Source organism: Chiloscyllium plagiosum, chromosome 7 (assembly GCF_004010195.1).
Source record: "Chiloscyllium plagiosum isolate BGI_BamShark_2017 chromosome 7, ASM401019v2, whole genome shotgun sequence".
Classification (NCBI taxonomy): domain Eukaryota; kingdom Metazoa; phylum Chordata; class Chondrichthyes; order Orectolobiformes; family Hemiscylliidae; genus Chiloscyllium; species Chiloscyllium plagiosum.
The window spans coordinates 106,917,551-106,923,016 of NC_057716.1; positions in this window are offsets into that span (position 1 = coordinate 106,917,551).

Consider the following 5,466-nt stretch of genomic DNA (forward strand, 5'->3'; position numbering starts at 1 on the left):
GTTGGACCGAAGGGTCTATTTCCATGCTGTACATCTCTATGACTATGACTCTGAGAGGCATGGATAGGGTGAAAACACTCAATGTTTTTCCCAGGGTTGGGGAATCATGGATGAGAGGGCGTCAGTTTAAGGTTAGAGGGGAAAGAATAAAGGGAACCTGAGGGGCAACTATTTTTACACAGAGGCTGGTATGCATATGGAATGAGCTGCCAGTGGAAGTAGTTGAGGCGAGTACATTAACAACATTTAAAAGGAATTTGGACAAATACATGGATAAGAAAGGCTCAGATGGATATTGGCCAAGTGTAAGGAAATGGAGTTCGCGTGGATGGACACTTTAGTCGGCATGGACCAATTTGACTGAAGAGCCTGTCTCCATGCTTTCAGACTCTGACTCTTTCCCTCATTGTTTCTCTTTAATTTAAATTTCTAATTTCGGTCTGAATGACAAATTGGAATTTAATCTGAGAAAAATTTGAGTGCTTCTCACAGCTGGTGTATTCGAGTCTTTTTCCTGCTCAGTTTAGGTATGTACATTCTTTACTGCTGTTCTCGAAAGATCTGAAACTGTGATTTGATGTGAAATCAAAACATTTGCTGTCACCAGGCTTTGAAAAAACAGGTTTTAAAAAAAGGATTAATTCTCTGTTTTACACTTTAGTGACAAACATGAGTTCAAAATAACAGCAGAACAAATAAACATTTATTTTAAAATAAAGTGGCATTAGCTGTGCTTCAAGAAGATGTAATAATTGACGAATTTAGTTTATATCTCAAATCCAAATGAATCAGCAACCAAAATGATTTGAATGTTAAAATATATATGCTATATCATGTGTTAGTGTTTGAGCAGGTGTTTCTTCATCTGAAGCTAAGTGTCCAATAGAAAAGTAATTAAATCCCAGTGTTATAGAACATTACAGCGCAGTACAGGCCTTTCAGCCCTCAATATTGCGCCAACCTGTGAAATCAATCTGAAGCCCATTTAACCTACTCTATTCCATTCTCGTCCATATGCCTATCCAATGACCATTTAAATGCCCATAACGTTGGCGAGTCTACTACTGTTGCGGGCAGTGCGTTCCACACCCCTACTACTCTCTGAGTAAAGAAACTACCTCTGATGTCTGTCCTATATCTATCACCTCTCAATTTAAAGCTATGTCCCTTTGTGCTAGTCATCACCATCCGAGGATAAGGGCTCTTACTGTCCACCCGATCTCACCCTCTGATTATCTTATATGTCTCAATTATATCCCACCTCTTAACCTTCCCTTCAACAAAAACAGCCTCAAGTCCCTCAACCTTTCCTCGTAAGACCTTCCCTCCATACCAGGCAACATCTTAGTAAATCTCCTCTGAACCCTTTCCGAAGCTTCCACATCTTATATAAGAAGCAAGCGGGTAGCGAGAGAAAGGATTGGTCTACTAAAGGATAACAAAGGAAGGCTGTGTGTCGAACCTGAGAGAATGGGTGAGATTCTGAATGATTACTTTGCATCAGTGTTCACTGAGGAGAGGACCATGATGAATGTTGAGATTAGAGATCGAAGTTTGATTAATCTGGATCACGTTGACATAAGTAGGGAAGAAGTGTTGGGTAGGCTAGAGGTTATTAAGGTGGACAAATCCCCAAGACCAGATGGGATCTATCCCAGGTTGCTGAGGGAGGTGAGAGAGGAAATAGCTGGGGCCCTGACATATATCTTTGTGACATCCTTAAATACAGGTGAGGTGCTGGAGGACTGGAGGGTTGCTCATGTTGTCCCCCTGTACAAGGAGGATAGTAGGGACATTCCGGGTAACTACAGACCAGTGAGCCTGACGTCAGTGGTGGGAAAGTTGCTGGAGAAGGTACTGAGGGATAGGATCTATTTATATTTAGAAACGAATGAGCTTATCAGTGATAGGCAACATGGTTTTGTGAGAGGGAGATCGTGCCTTACCAACTTGATAGAGTTCTTCGAGGAAGTGACCAAGTTGATAGATGAAGGCAGGGCTGTAGATGTCATATACATGGACTTCAGTAAGGCGTTTGATAAGGTTGAAACTTTATTGCTGGAACAGCACAGCAGGTCAGGCAGCATCCAGGGAACAGGAGATTCGACGTTTCGGGCACAGGCCCTTCTTCAGGAATAAGGTTCCCCATTGTAGATTAATGGAGAAAGTGAAGTCACATGGTGTGCAGGGTGTTCTAGCTAGGTGGATAAAGAACTGGTTGAGCAACAGGAGACAGAGAGTAGTAGTTGAAGGGAGTCTCTCGAAATGGAGAAAGGTGACAGTGGTGTTCCACAGGGATCAGTATTGGGACCACTGTTGTTTGTAATATACATAGATGATCTGGAAGAGGGCATTTATGGTATGATCAGCAAGTTTGCAGATGACACGAAGATTGGTGGAGTAGCAGAAAGCATAAGGGACTGTCAGAGAATACAGGAGGATATAGATAGACTGGAGAGTTGGGTGGAAAAGTGGCAGATGGTTTTCAATCCAGAAAAACGTGAGGTGATGCATTTAGGCAAGTCTAATTCTTGGTCAAATTATACAATGAACGGAAGAGCCTTGGGAAAAATTGATGGGCAGAGAGATCTGGGAGTGCAGGTCCATTGTACCCTGAAGGTTGCTGCACAGGTGGATAGAGTGGTCAAGAAGGTATAGTATGCTTGCCTTCATTGGACGGGGTATTGAGTATAAGAGCTGGCAGATCATGTTAACATTGTACAAGACATTGGCTCGGCCACATTTAGAACACTGTGTACAGTTCTGGTCGCCACATTACCAAAAGGATGTGGACGCTTTGGAGAGGGTGCAGAGAAGGTTTACGAGGATGTTGCCTGGTATGGAAGATGCTAGCTATGAAGAAAGGTTAGGTTTATTTTCACTAGAAAAAAGGAGATTGAGGGGGGACCTTATTGAGGTTTACAAAATCGTGAAGGGTATAGACAAGGTGGATAGAGACAAGCTTTTTCCCAGGCTGAAGGATTCAATAACAAGAGGTCAAGCTTTCAAGGTGAGAGGGGGAATGTTTAAGGGGGATACACGCGGCAAGTACTTCACACAGAGGGTGGTGGGCGTTTGGAATGCGTTGCCAGCAGCGGTGGTAGAGGCAGGCACGGTAGATTCATTTAAGATGCGTCTGGATAAATGCATAAGCAGAGGGATACAGATGCTTAGGAATTGACCGACAGGTTTAGACAGTACATTTGGATCGGCTCAGGCTTGGAGGACCAAAGGACCTGTTCCTGGGCTGTAAATTTTCTTTGTTCTTTCCTATAATGTGGTGACCAGAACTGCACGCAATAATCCAAGTGCGACTGCATGAGTTTTATGCAGCTGCGGTATGACCTCATGGTTCTGAAACTTGATCCCTCTACCAATAAAAGCTAACACACCATATGCTGGAGATCAGAGTTGAGAGTGTGTTGCTTGAAAAGCACAGCAGGTCAGGCAGCATCCGAGGAGCAGGAAAATCAATGTTTCGGGCCAGAGCACTTTATCAGATTTCTGATGAAGCGCTCCAGCCTGAAACGTTGATTTTCCTGCTCCTCAGATGCTGCCTGACCTGCTGTGCTTTTCCAGCAACACACTCTCAACCCAAATCTAATGTGGCTTTGCCCCTTGTTGGCCTGTCTACATATGTGTCAGAAAGCCCTCTGCTCACAATGGACAAAAACTGACCTGTCTAAAATACTTGAACTATAGTATTCCCAGTCAATATTTGGGAAGTTGAAGTACCCCATAACAACTGCCCTGTCACTCTCACTCCTACTGAGAATCATCTTTGCTATCCTTTACATCTCTGGAACAGGCCTATGGAAAACTCCCAACAGGGTGACCTCCTTTCCTGTTTCTGACCTCAGTCCATACTACATCAGTTGACAAGTCTCCAAACGTCCTTTCTGCAGCTATAATAGTGTCCGTGTCTAACAATGGCACACCCTCAACTCTCTCACCATCTTCTCTGTTCTTCCTAAAACATCTAAATCCCGGAACCTGCAACAACCATTCCTGTCCCTGCTCTATCCATGTCTGAAATGGCCACAACATTGAAATCCCAGATACCAACCCATGCTGCAACTTCACCCACCTTATTCCAGATGTTCCTGGCATTTGAAGTAGACACTTCAAATCAACCTTTTGCTTGCTGGTGCCCTCTTGCAACCCTGAACCTTATTTCGGACGTCCCTACTCTCAACCTCCTCTATACTCAAACTACTATTTAGGCTCCCATCGCCCTGCTGAATTAGCTTAAGCCCACCCAAAGGGCATTAGCAAATCTCCCCCCCAGGATATTGGTACCCCTCTGGTTTAGGTGAAGACCATCCTGTTGTAGAGGTCCCACCTACCCTGGAAAGAGCCCCAATTATCCAGTAATCCAAAACCCACCCTCCTGCACCATCCTTGTAGCCATGTGTTCAACTCCTCTCTCTCCACATTCCTCGCCTTGCTAGCACGTGTCACAGGTAACAAACCAGAGATAATAATTGCTTGTCCTAGCTCCACCCTAGCTCCCTGAATTTCTGCCTTAAATCTCCATCTCTCTTCCTATCTATGTCGTTGGTGCCTATGTGGACCACAACTTGGGGCTGTTCTCCCTCCCAGCAAGGATCTCGAAAACATGACCAGAGACATCGCGAACCCTCGCACCTGGGAGGCAACATACCAATCATGAGTCTCTCTCATTCCCACGGAACCTCCTATCTCTCCCCCTAAGTATGGAGTCCCCAGTGACTAATGCTCTGCTCCTCTCCCCACTTCATTTCAGAGCAACAGGGACAGAGTCTGTGCCAGAGGCCTGTGCCCCATTGCTTACCCCTGGTAAGTTCACCCCCCTCCCGCCCACCCCAACAGTATCCAAAACGGAATACTTGTTGAGGGGAACAGCCATAGGGGATCCCTGCATTGCGTACCAGTTCCTTTCCGTCCCCTGACTGGAAGTCATCTTCCTTCTTCTTTTACCTGAGGTGTGACTACCTCCATGTAACTCCTCTCAATAACCCCGTCCGCCTCCTAAATTATCCCAAGTTCACCCAGCCCCAGTTCCCTAGTGGGGTTTTGAGGAGCTGGAGCTGGGTGTATTTCCTGCAGAAGCAGTCAGCAGGGGGACAATAGTGGTGACCCTCACCTCCCACATGCTGCAGGAGCAACATTCAACTGCTGGTGTCCTGGTGAATTGAATAGGGCTGTAAAGAGGGCTTCGAACTGATTAGCAGTGGGGGGTGGCAGTGGCAGAGGGCAAATGTAGGCTTACAAATAAGATGATAAGGCAGCATTACTGGGCAGCTATAAGAATAACAGTACACAGAGTGAAACAGGAAAGGACAGAATGTACAAAAATAGAAAAACAACAGTAAATAGGACACAGTGAGTGGGTAGGAGGTTAAACTACTGTGACTTGGCCATATCTCATGAGAGCTGAAAATGTGTTGCTGGAAAAGCGCAGCAGGTCAGGCAGCATCCAGAGAA